General features: G+C 46.3%; 1 long non-coding RNA gene across 1 annotated transcript in view; it reads right to left on the bottom strand.

Annotated features, from left to right (window-relative positions):
• LOC140387549 (uncharacterized) overlaps positions 1 to 20,255 on the bottom strand; it is a 222,580-nt gene that overhangs the window by 25,124 nt on the left and 177,201 nt on the right. The gene's annotated exons all lie outside the window — the stretch shown is intronic.

The raw sequence follows: 20,255 nt of genomic DNA on the forward strand, positions 1-20,255 counted from the left end.
GAACAAATCCACCTTGCCACCCTCCTCCTCTCCTGGATCAGTTGATGATGTTCTGTCTGGCCTCATGTCTCCTCCAGTTTAGGGGACCCCCCTCACAGGTTGCCCATGGTCAAGCATTCCTTTTCTCCTGACAGCTCCTGCAAGGTGTTGAATAAGATGCAGTAGTGCAGCACTCATTCTTTTCAGGTGAAATGCTTAGAGAATTTCCAGAACAAATGGTGAAGTAGTGACTTTAGTATCATCTTCAAACCTCCAGCAGCTAATGAGCAGTAAAAAATGTGCAAGTCTTTAAGTAGCGTTCCTAATCCTCAGCAGAGACTTGCTCACTCCCAATCATCTAATCGCTGTTAGAAAGAGGGCGTGAGGTCAAGAACCATCCACCAGAATGCAATGCAGTCTCATTAATGAGAGCTAGCAGGCATTTTCAGTGCAAATAGCTCGTTACCAATCCTCCAGGCACATATGCCTTGTGCAAGCTTCAACTCCTTTGCGAAGATAGTGGTCTCATGCTTAACGCGGGTTAAACCGTATGGGCTCTTTAGCATCTAAAATGGCTGCCAACCGTCACCCCTGTCATGTACAATGAGGTGATGTACCACTGAGGACTGTGTGCAATGAAAATTCTAGGGAATAATGGAAAAGACAGATTATTAAAGTGGGAGAATGACAGGATACTTTATTTAAAAATCCAATCCTAAATTGACTGATTAAAGAACGTGTTTAATGGGTACATTACTTTTATTTTTATTTAACATTTTGACACCGAGTAAGATCTTCAATGGTTGACTGCTTAATGCAAATACATTTTATTGGTTTTTAGTCTCAGGTTATAGCAGCCGGCTAATCTTATTAATTAATATGCCCGAGAGTCTAGTTGCAGCAACTTAATCCCTAAGACCGACACTTAGCTCTATCTTGTGCTACATAAATTCAAGTTCATTTTCTTTATTTAAAGTTCAATTACTTCCGAGTCACTTACATCTGATTGTTGCCTTCAGCCAAACTGCACGAATTACACAAAACCTACTTGACTTTGTGTTGGACGACATTGTGAGAAAAAGACAAAACAGAATCTCAAACCTGCTGGAATAGCAAAGCTGACATTTTGAGTCAAGTAAAGATTGGAATGATTGGGGTTTGATGAGATTAAACATGCTAAGAAATAAAATAAATGCAACGGAAAATCAAAAGATGTCTTACAAATTCCCTGAGGCGAAATTGAAGACTTTGAATCTTGTTCTTTGGTTTCTCAGCCTATCAACTGTTGATAAACCCGATCATGATGGTTATCCCTTGAACAAGTAACATTTTTGATGAAGTGTGAAGGTGTATGAGTAATTTGCGATCATATTCAAGGACCATAGCCATGATGCTTTAAAAAATTGTGCTCAGATAAAGTATTTGTGATGCTCAGTGATAAAACTGTAATGAGCAGATATATTATTGCTATAAAATGTAACATGAAATAGGACATCAATAAATCACTCACTCATTCAACGAGGTGCAACATCTATGACAATAATTAATATATTGGCCAATCAGACTTCAGTCACCCAGTTCAGACACCAAACTATTTATATTCAAATATAACCATTTGGGATGTGCAGCCATTTTGTGTGGTGGCACTGTCACAGGCTCATCTTGTCATATAATCAATTACTGTGTTTTCAAATAATTATTAAACCACTGTCAGTGATTCCTTTGTGGATAAATACTCCATACATCAGAATTTGCCAGTATTTGCATTCATGTATTGGTTAAAAAGGATTTTCGCTATGCTGAGAGCTAGATGTCCATGTCAAATACATGGGGTGTTAAATGCAATTTTACATAGTTGTATAAAAGACTAACTTATCTCCATTGCCCTGGGTGTGCCGGAGAATATGCTGCCATATAACAATCGGGATGTTATTCATGAAAGTGTGTTAGTGGGGAGTGTTATGGATAATAAAAGGGACAGGAAGTCCGGACCATTAGCATTCCTTAGATCTCAAACATTTGAAGCTAAAACTGAACCCATTAGAACCGTAGAACTCCTACAGTGCAGAAAGAGGCCATTCAGCCCATTGAATCTGCACCGACCTTCTGAAAGAGCATTTTACCGAGACCCATTCCCTTGCCCGTAACGCCAATTAACCAGCACATATTTGGACACTAAGGAGCAATTTAGCATGGCCAATCCATCTGACCTAATCCACGGTGAGAAGAGTTTTTCGAAGAGGTCACAAAGATGATTGATGCAGGTAGGGCAGTGGATGCTGTCGATATGGACTTCAGTAAGGACTTTGACAAGGTCCCTCATGTCAGACTGGGACAAAAGGTGAAGTCACACAGGATCAGGGGTGAGCTGGCAAGATGGATACAAAACTGGCTAGGTCATAGAAGGCAGAGAGAAGCAATGGAAGGGTGATTTTCTGATTGGAGGGCTGTGACTAGTGGTGTTCCGCAGGGATCAGTGCTGGGACCTTTGCTGTTCATAGTATATATAAATGATTTGGAGGAAAATGTAATTGGTCTGATGAGTACGTTTGCAGACGACACAAAGGTTGGTGGAATTGCGAATAGCGATGAGGACTGTCAGAGGATACAGCAGGATTTAGATTGTTTGGAGACTTGGGCGGAGAGATGGCAGATGGAGTTTAATCCGGACAAATGTGAGGGAATGCATTTTGGAAGGTCTAATGCAGGTAGGGAATATACAGTGAATGGTAGAACCCTCAAGAGTATAGACAGTCAGAGAGACCTAGGTGTACAGGTCCACAGGTCACTGAAAAGGGCAACACAGGTGGAGAAGGTAGTCAAGAAGGCATACGGCATGCTTGCCTTCATTGGCCGGGGCATTGAGTATAAGAATTGGCAAGTCATGTTGCAGCTGTATAGAACCTTAGTTAGGCCACACTTGGAGAACAGTGTTCAATTCTAGTCGCCACACTACCAGAAGGATGTGGAGGTTTTAGAGAGGGTGCAGAAGAAGAGATTTACCAGGATGTTGCCTGGTATGGAGGGCATTAGCTATGAGGAGCGGTTGAATAAACTCGGTTTGTTCTCACTGGAACGATGGAGGTTGAGGGACGACCTGATAGAGGTCTACAAAATTAGGAGGAGCAAAGTCAGAGTGGATAGTCAGAGGCTTTTTCAAAGGGTAGAGTGGACAATTACTAGGGGGCATACGTTTAAGGTGCGAGGGGCAAGGTTTAGAGGAGATGCACGAGGCAAGTTTTTTACACAAAGGGTAGTGGGTGCCTGGAACTCGCTGCGGGAGGAGGTGGTGGAAGCAGGGACGATAGTGACATTTAAGGGGCATCTTGACAAATACATGAATAGGATGGGAATAGAGGGATACGGACCCAGGAAGTGTAGAAGAGTTTAGTTTAGACGAGCAGCATGGTCGGCACAGGCTTGGAGGGCCGAAGGGCCTGTTCCTGTGCTGTACTTTTCTTTGTTCTTTGTTATTCACACTCTTGTCCTGGTCCTCCCCAAACTGAAAGGCCATGAGGCCATCCCTAGCCCTGCATGCCATGTCAGCCCTGGCCATTGCCTGAGGTCCTTCCTCCTCCTTTGTGGGTTGCCTCTTGTTGCCTTCCTCAACATTCTCCTTATCCGGGGAGCGGTGGCTCCTCCATCTTCTCCTGGTCTAGCTGCTCACTCCGCTGCAGTGCCAGATGTCTTCTGGGGGCTGTATTGGAGGACCCCCCCCCCCTACCGGTTCAGGCACTGGAACTGACCAACAAGTCTCAGTGGATGTTTGTAGCCTCCGCACTGTTGTCATCAGCCACCTCCTGAGTGGGTACCCCTTGTCTGTGAGGAACCATCCCTCCAGCTGCAGTTCTCCCTCAAAAATGGCTAGGAATTGCCAGCACCCCATGATGTAACTATCATGGATGCACCCACCTGCATAATGCGCATTGTGTGGTCACAGACAATCTGGACATTGAGGGAGTGGTATCACTTGTGGTTCACAAATGGTTCCCCAGGAAGCCATGGATAGTGCAGAGCCTGTGACCTCCCTTATGCACTTGTGCGTGGCTGACTGGGAGATGCCATGCAGGTCGCCTGTGCAGCACTAAAATGAGTCGCTGGCATGGAGGTTTAGAACGCCAGTGGTTTCCATGGGCCACAGACAAACGTTGACCTCTCAATCCATGTGATGCCATCACCTGGAACAGATGAGCCACCGTCCCCAGGACAGAAGCAGTCTTCTCCAACACTGGACTGCTGAGATCTGGAGGGTGGAAGCTCTTCGTCAATATTTCTTTTTTAATTTTGTTTTTTAATTTAGAATACATAATTCACTTTTTCCAATTAAGGGGCAATTTAGCGTGGCTAATCCACCTAACCAGCACATCTTTGGGCTGTGGGGGCGAAACCCATGCAAACACGGGGAGAATCTGCCAACGAAACACTGACAGTGACCCAGAGCCGGGATCGAACCTGGGACCCTGGCGCCTGAAAGCTGCAGTGCTAGCCACTGCAGAATCGTGCTGGCCATGCTCTACGTCAATATACCCATGGCCGGTAGTTTCTCCTCTGAGGTTCCGCCATGTGGGGCACTCATCCTGGAAGATCAACGGGCCGGCTGAACCCTCCTTTGCAGGGCACTGTTCCTGGCCGTGTGCAGGTGCACATTGATGTCACCGCTGCTGCTGCTCGATAGCAATCAAAAAATTGCCAGCTCGACCGGCGCCATGATTCTTCCGAATCAAAAACTGAAAGGAAGAGAACATGAAAGTGAGCAATGAGGAGTCCTGACAATTCCCTGACCCACAGCCCTCTCAGGATTTGTGACATCCACCGATGTGAGCACTGAAACAAAGTACCTCATCCCATCCCCTGTCACACAATAGGCTTTTCCCCACAGTTGCCCCTCTCAACTGAAGCAATTTGACGCTTGAGAGCCTCAGCGGGCTGTGTTATACCCCCAAGGTTGAGGCATGAGGGCAGTTGAATACATTCAATGGCCATGTGTTCTGACCTCTTGCAGGAACAAGACGCTGCCTCCTGTCATCTCCTGAATGCTGTGTCTGATGAATGCCTTCACCATCATGCTTTGCATTGGGGGCCATTTTCCTCTCTATTATGGAGATGTAAGTATTAGCCTTGGAGTTCAATGCTTCGGGGTTAGGCTTCCAACAGGTTAACAATTGGTTGCAAATCAGTGGCAAACACATGCATTGCTCCCCATGTGAGGGACTTCAACTGGGATCCACCCCTTGTCAGAGTCCCCCACTCTGCCCATGCAGCCTGGCATCTCACGGAGTCACACCCATGAAGCTCACAGTCACCCCCTGGGTTGACCCTGTGGATTTACCTGCTCCCACCCTCTTTCCAGCTGCCACCCCAGAAGGGCAATCCCTCCGCAAGCCCAGCAAGGAAGACACAAAAAGTGCTGCCTGCAAACCGCCTGCCGGATCCCTTCAAACATTGAGGCCCACAGCCAAGAACGGCTGCTAAGACCTGCGAGCGACCCCTCCCCCAGAGATGCCGAAACTGAATGCCCCCAAGCGCCGAGTTGCACTTATCTGAGTCCCCCCATGTCCCCCTCTTTAATTGGCACCCTGGAAGGTGGTGACAACCTGAGTGCTCACCTCCGATATTCCCTGCAGAGGTGAGGTCTCCTGCGTCTCGTTTTTGGACAGCTGGATCAAATCCAGCCGGTGGCCTGATGAATATTCATTCAGGGAGGAGGCTCTAGCGGGAAGGCTCATTAATGAGATGCTTCGGTTCAAGATTCTCGTTACGTCACTTGCCGGTGAGAATCACTTTCCTCGGTTCTCACCGTATTAGTGTCCCCGTTCCCATTCTCGGTAATGCCAACGCAGGTTGAAAATTGCCCCCTAAGACTTTGGTTTCAGACTTAAGTATGTTACTCTCGATTGTTGTGCACCCCGTTTCTTGACATTCAGTTGACAAGAGCTGCTGACTGCAAGTTACAACTAGTGTAGAGAACATTAATTGATTATTGATCCTTTTGCACATGGGTAATCTTGGGTTTTAAGTCCAGACATAAAAGGGTAAGAGGTATGGCTGTTGTCGGCTGCAAAGAGACATAGATAGGATGCAGAGCTGGGCTGAGAAGTGGCAGATGGAGTTTAACCCTGAAAAGTGTGAGGTTGTCCATTTTGGAAGGACAAAAATGAATGCGGAATATAGGGTTAGCGGTAGGGTTCTTGGCAATGTGGAGGAGCAGAGAGATCTTGGGGTCTATGTTCATACATCTTTGAAAGTTGCCACTCAAGTGGATAGAGCTGTGAAGATGGCCTATGGTGTGCTAGCGTTCATTAACAGAGGGATTGAATTTAAGAGCCGTGAGGTGATGATGCAACTGTACAAAACCTTGGTACGGCCACATTTGGAGTACTGTGTACAGTTCTGGTCGCCTCATTTTAAGGAAGCTTTGTAAAGGTGCAAAGGAGATTTACCAGAATGTTACCTGGAATGGAGAGTAGGTCTTACGAGGAAGGGTTGAGGGTGCTAGGCCTTTTCTCATTAGAACAGAGAAGGATGAGGGGCGACTTGATAGAGGTTCATAAAATGATCAGGGGAATAGATAGAATAGACAGTCAGAGACTTTTTCCCTGGGTGGAACAAACCATTACAAGGGGACATAAATTTAAGGTGAATGGTGGAAGATATAGAGGGGGTGTCAGAGGTAGGTTCTTTACCCAGAGAGTAGTGGGGGCATGGAATGCACTGCCTGTGGAAGTAGTTGAGTAGGAAACATTAGGGACCTTCAAGCAGCTATTGGATAGGTACATGGATTACGGTAGAATGATATAGTGTAGATTAATTTGTTCTTAAGGGCATCACGGTAGCATTGTAGATAGCACAATTGCTTCACAGCTCCAGGGTCCCAGGTTCGATTCCGGCTTGGGTCACTGTTTTGCGGAGTCTGCACATCCTCCCCGTGTGTGCGTGGGTTTCCTCCGGGTGCTCCGGTTTCCTCCTACAGTCCAAAGATATGCAGGTTAGGTGGATTGGCCATGATAAATTGCCCCTAGTGTCCAAAATTGCCCTTAGTGTTGGGTGGGGCTACTGGGTTATGGGGATAGGGTGGAGGTGTTGACCTTGGTGCAGACTCGATGGGCCGAATGGCCTCCTTCTGCACTGTAAATTCTATGATAATCTATGATTAATCTAGGACAAAGGTTTGGCACAATATCGTGGGCCGAAGGGCCTGTTCTGTGCTGTATTTTTCTATGTTCTATTTTAATTCTGTAATTTGCTTTTGACTGTGCTTAGTTATGCTCACAGGCTGCCTAAATCGGCTGTCTGCTTTGCAATTTTATTTCCCATTGATTACTTCTGGTAGGCTTTCCTGTCACAACCGCAGAATCAGATCTTTGTCTTAATTGATCTCACCTTACACAAATACTCAGTCAAATCATACAACCTGATCCCAGATGATTTTATGATTCTTTGTCACTGGGTTCCTGATTCAATATCAAAATAAGATATAATGCATCACAATTTCAGTATGACTGTAGCGAACAGGTGTTTGCTCAAATGTAACAATTCCACCTTTTGATCCCCTTATTCCATGCATACTAACGCTAAATTTCAGTACATCAAAAGCACACAATGCAGACTTCAGATAAGTGTTTCTTTTTGGATTTAAGTTGTGCTCATCTCAATCTCTTCCAGTGTGGTGTTGCCGTGGTTACATGGTCTACTTATGCTCCTCAATCACTTTACTACTCTAAAGAGTAACCAAACCAACGTGGTCCAGACCCTCAAGGCATGGATGAATAACTTTCCTTCAACTAGACCTGTTCCACAAAGTGGCACTCTTCAGCAGAACTGAAAGCTGTTTTAACATATTCTATGCTGATCCCATGAACACTGCTTACATTAAGATACATGGATAACATCACCCATTTTCCCCTGCCCCCTAAATGGCGTTTCTACCCCTTTGAAGCTAAATCTCCATTGTTTATTATTTCTAGCCTTCACATAGCAGAGTTATAAAGCTAATGCTTGTTAAATAAATCTTCTGCCTTGTAAATCTACATTTAAAAGGACAATTGCACTCGTATGAGTTTTCTTGAAAAGTTTTGCTGAAAGACTTGCATGATTTTAGGGTGGCACGGTAGCACAGTGGTTAGCATTGTTGCTTCACAGCTCCAGGGTCCCAGGTTTGATTTACCGGCTTGGGTCACTGTCTGTGTGGAGTCTGCATGTTCTCCCCGTGTCTGCGTGGGTTTCCTCCTGGTGCTCCGGTTTCCTCCCACAAGTCCCAAAAGACGTGCTTGTGAGGTGAATTGGACATTCTGAATTCACCCTCAGTGTACCCGAACAGGTGCTGGAGTGTGGCGATTAGGGGCTTTTCACAGTAACTTCATTTGCAGTGTTAGTGTAAGCCTATTTGTGACAATAATAAAGATTATTATTATCAGTAACTTCTGCCCAACATTGACATCTTGGTTAATCCTGAACTGCACGTCCAAATAGTCCATCACCAAATGAAATCTCAGGACTGGATTTTCTGCCCGTTCCCGTCGGTGGCATCTTCCAGTCCCGCCAATGGTGACCCGCCGCCGTGGGTTACCGGATGCAGAAGAGTGCGAACAACAGGAAATCCCGTTGACATTGGCGGGTCAGGAAGAGAACGTCACCCACCAATGGCAGGCCAGCTCTGCCTGCGCAAAACACAGATTTCTGGTGCGGCGCCCCCCCCAGGATTCTCCATCTTGCCAGCCGGCCAATGGTGTTTCCCATTGTGGGCAGCCCCATGCCATCAGGAAACCCCTGGGTTGCCTGCGCAATGGAGAATTCCAACCACGGAGAATCCAGACCCCCTTCTTTCGCTGTTTCAGGCTCCTTTCCTTGGCCCTTTACTTCACCGTGGGCGGTTGCTCAGTGTTTACCTGTGAGCAGTGCCCTTCTTCCCCCTTCCCAGTCGCTTGGCCTCCCCTCCACTTCTTCTCTCCTCTTCCCATCCTGTTGTCAGCCTGCTTTTGAGGATTCTCTTTCGTGTGGCCTTGTGTGGGCCCTGTCAGGCAGCAGTGCTAACTACTGCGCCACCGTGCCGCCCTTGTTGAGCCTTAGTAATGAAACATCTTAACAGCTTGCATTTATATAGCACCTAGAAAACATCCCAGAGTGCATCACAGGACTCTGTTAACATGCCCTGTTAAGAATAGAAGTTAGTGACTCTATGGCCACATGGAAGCACATGTGCAGAGAGCGTTGCTTTTGTTACATCTCTGCTGTCAAGTCTGGCTGAGTTCAGTGCACAATATAATGAGGGGCGGCTGACTGCAAGTTACAGCTGCAGATCCTGGTCTTACTGCAGTCTGCATTAAAGCTGTTTGAATTTATCTGGTAAGTAGTGATGACTGGTAAATAGTTTTTCTTTTCATTGTAGTTGCATAAGTTAACCTCCGGGTTAAAACATGGTAGGCGATCCCAGACCTGGGTCATGCTCTTCTTGTGTGATGTGGGAGTTCAGGGACACGTCCACTGTCCCTGGCTCCTTCACGTGCAAGTAGTGTGTCCAGCTGCAGCTCCTGTTAGAACACTTGATGGCTCTGGAGCTGCGGATGGACTCACTTTGGAGTATCCATGATGCTGAGGAAGTCGTGGATAGCACGTTTAGTGAGCTGGTCACACCACAGACAAAGAGTACTGAGGGAGTTAAGAAATGGGTGACCAGCAGGCAGAGGAAGAGTAGGAAGGCAATGCAGGGGACCCCGGCGGTCTTCTCCCTCCAAAACAGGTATACCATTTTGGATACTGCTGATGGAGATGGCTCACCAGGGAAAGGCAGCAGTAGCCAGGTTCATGGCACCATGGCTGGCTCTGCTGTGCAGGAAGGAAGGAAGGAAAAAGTGTTAGAGCTATAGTGATAGGGGATTCGATTGTAAGAGAAGTAGACAGGTGTTTCTGCAGACGCAAACGAGGCTCCAGGAAGGTATGTTGCCTCCCAGGTGCAAGGATTCTGGATGTCTCAGAGCGGCTGCAGGACATTCTAAAGGGGGAGGATGAACAGCCAGATGTCGTGGTGCATATAGGCACCAGCAATATAGGTAAAAACAGGATGAGGTCCTACATGCTGAATTTAGGGAGTTAGGAGCTAAACTAAAAGATAGGACCTCAAAAGTAGTCATCTCAGGATTGCTACTAGTGCCATGTGCTAGTCAGAGTCAGAATGGCAGGATAGACATGATGAATGCGTGGCTTGAGAGATGGTGCAGGAGGGAGGGATTCAGATTGTTGGGACATTGGAACCGGTTCTCGGGGGAAATGAGACCATTACAAATCGGATGGTCTACACCTGGGCAGGACGGGAACTAATGTTCCTGGGGGGGTGGGTGGGGGGGGGGGTTGTTTGCTAGCGCTGTTGGGGAAGGTTTAAACTAATGTGGCAGAGAGACGGGAACCAATGCAGGAAGTCAGAGGGGAGTAAAGAGGGGATAGAAACAAAAGTCATTCAGGAGAAAAGTGGAAGGCAGAGAAACAGATTGAACTGCATTTATTTCAATGCAAGAGGCCTGACAGGCAAGGCAGATAAACTAAGGGCATCAGTAGGTACATGGAGCTGGGATATTATAGCTATTACTGAAAGGTGGCTAAAGGAGGGGCAGGACTGGCAGCTCAATGTTCCGGGGTACAAATGCAATAGGAAAGATAGGATAGGAGGTAAGGGAGGAGGGAGAGTTGTGTTTTTGATTAGGGACAACATCATGGCATTACAGAGAGAGGATATATCCTCGGGTTTGCCCACTGAGACTATATGGGGTGAACTGAAAAATAAGAAGGGTGAGATCACTTTGATAGGACTGTACTCTAGGTCCCCAAATAGTCAGTGGGAAATTGAGAAGCAAATATGTAAGGAGATGACAGATAGCTGCCAGAAAAATAGGGTGGTAATAGGAGGGGACTTTAACTTTCTCAACGTTAACTGTTACAGCCAAAGCACTGGGGTTTGAATGGAGAGAAATTTGTCAAGTGTATTCAGGAAGAATTCCTCATTCAATATGTGGATGGGCCGACTAGAGAGGGGGCAAAACCTGACCTCCTCTTGGGGAATAAGGAAGTGCAGGTGACGGAAGTGAGTGATCACTTTGTGACCAGTGACCATAATTCCATTAGTTTTAAGATAGCTATGGAGAATGATAGTTCTAGCCCAAAAATGAAAATTCTAAATTGGGGCAAGGCCAATTTCAATGGTGTTAGGCGGGAACTTTCAAAAGTTGATTGGGGGTCCTGTTTACAGGCAAGGGGCAGCTGGTAAGTGGGAGTTTTTCAGAAGAGTATTAATTGGGGTTAAGGGTGAGCACATACCTGTTAGAGTGAAGGATAAGGCTGGTAGAAGGAGGGAACCCTGGATGACTCGGGATTTTGAGGCCATGGTCAAAAGGAAGAAGACGGCATATGACATGCATAGACAGCTGGATCAAGTGGATCCTTTGAAGAGTAAAGGGTTTGTCGGAGTCGAGTTGAGAGAAATCAGGAGTGCAAAAAGGGGACATGAGATTGTGTTTGCGTGGGTTTCGCCCCCACATCCCAAAGATGTGCAGGCTAGGTGGGGATTGGCCACGCTAAATGGCCCCTTAATTGGAAAAAAAATTGTGTACTGTAAATTTATAAAACAAAATTAAGGAGAAGGAGGTGCTGGAGGTATAAAAGCGGATCAAGATAGATAAATCCCCAGGACCTGATAAAATGTATCCCAGGACATTGTGGGAGGAAATTGCCAGCACCCTAGCTGAGATATTTAAATTATCGACACAGGAGAGAAGCCTGAAGATTGGAGGGGAGCAAATGTTGTGCCCGTGTTTAAGAAAGGCTGTAGGGATAAGCCCGGGAACTACCGACCGGTGAGTCTTACTTCTGTAGTGGGTAAGTTGTTGGAAGGTATTCTGAGGGACAGGATCTGCAGGTACTTCGACAGGCAAGGGCTAATTAGGGAAAGTCAGCATGGCTTTATCAAGGGAAAGTCATGTCTCACAAATTTGATTGAGTTTTTTGAAGGGGTAACCAAGAAGGTAGATGAGGGCAGTGCAGTCGACGTTGTCTACATGGGCCGGGATTCTCCGAAATCCCGGCCAAGTGTTGACGCTGGCGTCAAAACCGAGATGAGTGACGCCGGTGTCAATGGGCCACCAGGCCCAGGCATTCACCCCTTCCTAGGGGGCTAGAAGGGCGCCGGAGTGCTGTCCGATGCTCCGGCAGCGAAAGTCGGTGCGACACGGCCAGAGCGGTTACGCGCATGCGCGTCATGGCCGGCACGGGTCTGCGCACGCGCGCCACGGCCGTTGCAGGTCCGCGCATGTGCGTGGGTTGCTGTCTTAGCGCTGGCCCCCGGGCAATATGGCAGAGCCCTACAGGGGCCCGGCGCGGAGGAACATAGCCCCCCCCTGGAATTAGCCCGCCCACCGATCGGGAGGCCCTCCCCGGATTCGGATCTCCATGCCCCCCCCCCCACGATCCAGGACGGCCTCCGCAGCCAGAACTCCGAGGTCCCGCCGGGTGGGACCATACGTAATCCATGCCGGCGGGACCCAACGGAACTCGGCGGGCACCCGGCCTGTCGAGTGCGGAGAATCGGCGGGGGGGGGGGGGGCGCTTTCAACGGCCCCCGACCGGTGTGGCGGCAACCGTGCGGGCGCGTTTGGTGTCAATTCTCCAGTCGCCGGAAAATTGGCGGCCCAGCGTCGGAGCGGCGTGGCACAATTCTCGCGCCCCCCCCCCCTCACCGGCGATTCTCCGACCCACCGCGGAATCAGACAATTCCGGTCATGACTTTAGCAAGGCCCTTGACAAGGTACCACGTGGTAGGTTGTTGCAAAAGGTTAAATCCCATGGAATCCAGGGCAAGGTAGCCAATTGGATACAAAAGTGGCTTGGCAACCGAAGGGTGGTTGTGGAGGGTTGTTTTTCAAACTGAAGGCCTGTCACCAGCGGTGTGCCTCAGGGATCGGTGCTGGGTCCACTGTTATTTGTTATTTATTAATGATTTGGATGAGAATGTAGGAGGCATGGTTAGTATGTTTGCAGATGGCACCAAGATTGGTGAGACCACCCATGGAATACTGTGTTCAGTTCTGGTCACCCTATTATAGGAAAGATATTGTTAAACTAGAAATAGTGCAGAAGTGATTTATTAGGATGCTACCAGGAACATAAAAACACAAGAACTAGGAGCAGGAGAAGGCCACCTGGCCCCTCGAGCCTGCTCCACCATTCAATGAGATCATGGCTGATCTTTTGTGACCTCAGCTCCACTTTCCCGCCCGAACACCATAACCCTTAATCTCTTTATTCTTCAAAAAACTATCTATCTTTATCTTAAAAACATTTAATGAAGGAGCCTCTACTGCTTCACTGGGCAAGGAATTCCATAGATTCACAACCCTTTGGGTGAAGAAGTTCCTCCTAAACTCAGTCCTAAATCTACTTCCCCTTATTTTGAGGCTATGTCCCCTAGTTCTGCTTTCACCCGCCAGTGGAAACAACCTGCCCGCATCTATCCTATCTATTCCCTTCATAATTTTATATGTTTCCATAAGATCCCCCCTCATCCTTCTAAATTCCAGCGAGTACAGTCCCAGTCTACTCAACCTCTCCTCGTAATCCAACCCCTTCTGCTCTGGGATTAACCTAGTGAATCCCCTCTGCACACCCTCCAGTGCCAGTATGTCCTTTCTCAAGTAAGGAGACCAAAACTGAACGCAATACTCCAGGTGTGGCCTCACTAACACCTTACACAATTGCAGCATAAGCTCCCTAGTCTTAAACTCCATCCCTCTAGCAATGAAGGACAAAATTCCATTTGCCTTCTTAATCACCTGTTGCACCTGTGAACCAACATTTTGCAACTCATGCACTAGAACACCCAGGTCTCTCTGCACAGCAGCATGTTTTAATATTTTATCATTTAAATAATAATCCCTTTTGTTGTTATTCCTACTAAAATGGATAACCTCACATTTGTCAACATTGTATTCCATCTGCCAGACCCTAGCCCATTCAGTTAGCCTATCCAAATCTTTCTGCAGACTTCCAGTATCCTCTGCACTTTTTGCTTTACCACTCATCTTAGTGTCGTCTGCAAACTTGGACACATTGCCCTTGGTCCCCAACTCCAAATCATCTATGTAAATTGTGAACAATTGTGGGCCCAACACTGATCCCTGAGGGACACCACTAGCTACTGATTGCCAACCAGAGAAACACCCATTAACCCCCACTCTTTGCTTTCTATTAATTAACCAATCCTCTAGCCATGCTACTACTTCCCCCTTAATGCCATGCATCTTTATCTAATGCAGCAACCTTTTGTGTGGCAGCTTGTCAAAGGCTTTCTGGAAATCCAGATATACCACATCCATTGACTCCCCGTTATCTATCGCATTGGTAATGTCCTCAAATAATTCCACTAAATTAGTTAGGCACGACCTTCCCTTTATGAACCCATGCTGCGTCTGCCCAATGGGACAATTTCCATTCAGATGCCTCGCTATTTTTTCCTTGATGATAGATTCTAGCATCTTCCCTACTACCGAAGTTAAGCTCACTGGCCTATAATTACCCGCTTTCTGCCTACCTCCTTTTTTAAACCGTGGTGTAACGTTTGCTAATTTCCAATCCGCCGGGACCACCCCAGAGTTTAGTGAATTTTGGTAAATTATCACTAGTGCATTTGCAATTTCCCTAGCCATCTCTTTTAGCACTCTGGGATGGATTACATCAGGGCCAGGAGACTTGTCTACCTTTAACCCCATTAGCTTGCCCATCACTACCTCCTTAGTGATAACAATCCTCTCAAGGTCCTCACCTGTCATAGCCTCATTTCTATCAGTCACTGGCATGTTATTTGTGTCTTCCACTGTGAAGACCGACCCAAAAAACCTGTCCAGTTCCCCAGCCATTTCCTCATCTCCCATTATTAAATCTCCCTTCTCATCCTCTAAAGGTCGAATATTTACCTGAGCCACTCTTTTTTGTTTTATATATTTTTAGAAACTTTTACTATCTGTTTTTATATTCTGAGCAAGTTTACTCTCATAATCTAGCTTACTCTTCTTTATAGCTTTTTTAGTAGCTTTCTGTTGCCCTCTAAAGATTTCCCAGTCCTCTAGTCTCCCACTAATTTTGCCACTTTGTATGCTTTTTCCTTCAATTTGATACTCACCCTTATTTCCTTCGACGTCCACGGTCGATTTTCCCTCTTTCTACTGTCCTTCCTTTTTGTTGGTATAAACCTTTGCTGAGCACTGTGAAAAATCGCTTGGAAGGTTCGCCACTGTTCCTCAACTGTTTCACCATAAAATTTGCTCCCAGTCTACCTTAGCTAGTTTCATAGATTTCATAGAATTTACAGTGCAGAAGGAGGCCATTTGGCCCATTGAGTCTGCACCGGCTCTTGGAAAGAGCACCCTACCCAAGGTCAACACCTCCACCCTATCCCCATAACCCAGTAACCCCACCCAACACTAAGGGCAATTTTGGACACTAAAGGCAATTTACCTTGGCCAATCCACCTAACCTGCACATCTTTGGACTGTGGGAGGAAACCGGAGCACCCGGAGGAAACCCACGCACACACGGGGAGGACGTGCAGACTCCGCACAGACAGTGACCCAGCAGGGAATCAAACCCGGGACTCTGGAGCTGTGAAGCAATTGTGTTATCCACAATGCTACCATGCTGCCAGTCTACCTTAGCTAGTTCTTCTCTCATCCGATTGTAATCTCCTTTGTTTAAGCACAAAACACTAGTGTTTGATTTTACCTTCTCACCCTCCATCTGTATTTTAAATTCCACCATATTGTGATTGCTCCTTCCGAGAGGATCCCTAACTATGTGATCATGAATCAATCCTGTCTCATTACACAGGACCAGATCTAGGACCGCTTGTTCCCTCGTAGGTTCCATTACATACTGTTCCAGGAAACTATCGCGGATACATTCTATAAACTCCTCCTGAAGGCTGCCTTGACCGACCTGTTTAAACCAATCGACATGTAGATTAAAATCCCCCATGATAACTGCTGTACCATTTCTACTTGCATCCGTTATTTCTTTGTTTATTGCCTGCCCCACCATAATGTTACTATTTGGTGACCTATAGACAACTCCTATCAGTGACTTTTGCGTCTTACTATTCCTGATTTCCACCCAAATGGATTCAACCTTATCCTCCATAGCACCGATGTCATCCCTTACTATTGCCCGGATATCATCCTTAAATAACAGAGCTACGCCACCTCCCTTACCATCCACTCTGTCCTTCCGAATAGTTTGATACCCTTGGATATTTAACTCCCAGTCGTGACCATCCTTTAATCATGTTTCAGTAATGGCCACTAAATCATAGTCATTCACGATGATTTGCGCCATCAACTCATTTACCTTATTCCGAATACTATGAGCATTCAGGTAAAGTACACTTATGTTGCCTTTTTTACCTCTGTTCTGAATCTTAACACCTCGATCAGTAACCTCTCCTAAGCTATATTTCCTCTTAACATTTCTCCTAATTTTCCTTGTCGTTGAACCCATATCTTCATGTAACAACCTGCCGCATCGCTTACCATTAATGTTTTTACTTCCTGTTTTATTCCTTTTAGTATTATTGGTCCTATTCACTGAGCTCCCCTCAGTCACTGTACCTTGTACTGTCGCCCTTTTTGATTTTTGACCATGGCTTCTCTGCCTTACACTTTCCCCCTTACTGCCTTTTGTTTCTGTCCCTGTTTTACTACCTTCCAACTTCCTGCATCGGTTCCCATCCCCCTGCCACATTAGTTTAAACCTTCCCCAACAGCTCTAGCAAACATCCCGCCTAGGACATCGGTTCCAGTCCTGCCCAGGTGCAGGCCGTCCAGTTTGTACTGGTCCCACCTCCCCCAGAACCGGTTCCAATGCTCCAGGAATTTGTATCCCTCCCTCTTGCACCATCTCTCGAGCCACGCATTCATCCTATCTATCCTGACATTCCTACTCTGATTAGCTTGTGGTACTTGTAGCAATCCTGAGATTACTACCTTTGAGGTCCTACTTTTTAGTTTAACTCCTAAGTCCCTGAACTCAGCTTGTAGGACCTCATCCCGTTTTTTACCTATATCGTTGGTGCCTATGTGCACTACGACAGCTGGCTGTTCACCCTCCCCCCCAGAATGTCCTGCAGCCACATCCGAGACATCCTTGACCCTTGGACCAGGGAGGCAACATACCATCCTGGAGTCTCAATTGCGTCCGCAGAACCGCCTGTCTATTCCCCTTACGATTGAGTCCCCTATCACTATAACCCTGCCATTCTTCTTCCTGCCCAGCTGCACAGCAGAGCCAGCCACGGTGCCATGAACCTCGCTGCTGCTGCCTTCCCCTGATGAGCCATCTCCCTCAACAGTATCCAAAGTGGTATATCTGTTTTGCAGGGAGATGACCGCAGGGGACACCTGCACTGCCTTCCTACTCTTGCTCTGTCTTTTGGTCACCCATTTTGTATCTCCCTCAGTACCTTTCACCTGCGGTGTGACCAACTCGCTAAACGTGCTATCCACGATGTCCTCAGCATCGGGGATGCTCCAAAGTGAGTCCATCCACAGCTCCAGAGCCATCAAGCGGTCTAACAGGAGCTGCAACTGGACACACTTCTTGCCCGTGAAAGAACCAGGGACAGTGGACGTGTCCCTGAGCTCCCACATCGCATACGAGGAGCATGACACATGAGATCTCCTGCCATGTCTTAAACCTTAGGTTAACTTATACAACTACAATTCCAAAAAACGAAAGAAAAAATAAATAAATTAGACAATGAAAATAAAAACTACTTACCAGTCACTTACCAGGGATAAAAAGCACCTCCTCCCCACACAGCTTCAAATTCCCACCTAGATTCAAATTCCCAAACTCACTCTTTGCTGTCTCACTCTGGTTGTGTCTTCTCTGGTTCACTGGGAGAACTCACTGGGAGTGAGTTACAAGTTGCTCTTTTTAAATTGGCCTGAGTTGACTCCCCTCCCCCACCTGCTTTTAGATCAAAGTAGATTAAAGTGACTGACACTTATCTGCCAACCAGTTATGTGAGTGGGTGGGGCAGCCCTTGTTAACCTACACTGCACAATTCTAGATTAATTTAAATTAATTTAAACTCCTAAAATTTAAAAGGAGCTGCCTTACCGATTTGATTGGATTCAATTCCCACCTAGATTCAAATTCCCAAACTCACTCTTTGCTGTCTCACTCTGGCTGTGTCTTCTCTGGCTCACTGGGAGAACTCACTGATGGTCTGAGTTATAAGGAGAGGTTGGATAGGCTGGGATTTTTTTCCCCTGGAGCATAGGATGTTTAGGGGTGATATTATAGAGCTCTATAAAATAATGAGGAGCATAGATAAGGCAGATAGTCGACACCTTTTCCGAAAAGTAGAGGAGTCTAGAACTAGAGGGCATAGATGTAAGGTGAGACGGGAGAGAAACAAAAGAGGCCAGAGGGGAAATTTCTTCACACAGAGGGTGGTGAGCACTTGGAATGGGCTGTCAGAGGCAGTGGTAGAGGCGCATACGATTTTGTCTTTTAAAAAACAAGTAGACAGTTACATGGGCAGGGTGGGTGATGTACCGTCAATTACCACACGAGACGGGAATTGTGGAACAATCGAGGCTTTATTGAACAAGATGTTGTGCCTCCTGTAGCTGGAACCAGAATGGCTGCCGCTCAGGAGAGCACACACTTTTATACGCCGCCTGCAGGCAGGGATTTACCCTTCTCATCTTCTGAAAGGAATCTTGATATGTGTGCAATATGCCTCTCAGATCCATTATTCATTCTGTGAGATAAAACTGCCCAACTCCGTATGGGGAGGCGACACATGTTATCACGAACTGTACCAGTCGGCAAAATTAATGCAATAGTTGGTCTCTGTGGCATTTATCAGAATCATCTCTGGTGTTACTTCAGTATTACATGTAAAGGGGCTAACAGTATTGACAGATTTTGAAGGAACCGCCTGTAATAATTAACCATCCCCAGGAATGATTTAAACTCCGAGGGTTTCCGAGGGGCCAGTGCCTCTTTTATTGCCCTTACTTTGTCCTCCATAGGATGCAATCCCTGGGCGTCCACACGGTAACCGAGGTAAGTTACTCCACTGGACTGGAAAGTGCAATTTTCTCCTTTTAGGCAAACATTATTTCTTCTATATTATTCAAGTTCTCTTCTTTGTTTGTATCAGTAATCAATACGTCATCCAAATCCGCAACGCCACCCAGAAATCCCTGCAATAAACTTTCCATAGTTCTTTGAAATATGGTGCAAACTGATGAAAAGCCCAAAGACAAATGGGAATGCTGATATAATCCTTTATAGGTATTAATAGTCACGTATCTCTGGAAGGATCTCCAGCTCCAACTGTTGATATGCATGATTCATATCTAATTTCGCATTTAATGACCTCCAGCCAGCCTTGCATATAAATCCTCTATCTTTGGGATAGGATATCTGTCCAGCTTTGCTGCTTGGTTTATTGTTAATGTATAGTCCCCACAGATGCAGACAGTCTTATTTGGTTCAAAAACACTTATTATGGGGGCTGCCCATTCAGCAAACTGGAGTGGCTGGATGGTACCCAGTTCTTCAAGCCTCTCTAGCTCGGACTCAACTTTCTCCAGCAATGGATAGGGCACAGGTCTATCCCTGAAAGATTTTGGGGTTGCTTCTGGGTCTACGTGAATTTTTTTCCTTTAAACTTTTGAATTTTTCCCAGTTCATCATGAAAAACATCCTGATAATTCCGGATTACTTCATACAAGGTACCTTCCTTAATTCTGAAAATTTCCAACCAGTTGAGTTTAATTTCTTGAAGCCAATCACAACCCATTAGACTTGGTCTTTGCCAGACACCACGATTAATGGAGGTTGGACAGATTGCTGCCCATAGCTCACAGGTGCTTTGGTTGTCCTTACTATCTTAATGGCCTCACCCATGTAGGTAGCCAATCTAGCTGCCTTGTTCTTCTCTCATAATAATGCTTTTGCTTAGTGGTTTGCATTCGAAAATCCAGTCCAAGTTTTACAATGACCTTTCAACAAAGCTTCCGCTCCACTTTTAATAGAAAATTCAGTCCAGGATTTTACACCAATCCCTTAGGATTCTTTGTCTTGACTGCTGTACAAAACTGTTCACAATTGCCTTAATGCTCAATCTCCAGACTTTATTAAAATGGCATCAAATGTTTGGTTTACCTTTGAAATCTGTTGTCCCACTTTAAATTTGGTTACTGCAATTGTCTCTTTAACTCAGAACA

Source organism: Scyliorhinus torazame, chromosome 12, assembly GCF_047496885.1.
Source record: "Scyliorhinus torazame isolate Kashiwa2021f chromosome 12, sScyTor2.1, whole genome shotgun sequence".
Classification (NCBI taxonomy): domain Eukaryota; kingdom Metazoa; phylum Chordata; class Chondrichthyes; order Carcharhiniformes; family Scyliorhinidae; genus Scyliorhinus; species Scyliorhinus torazame.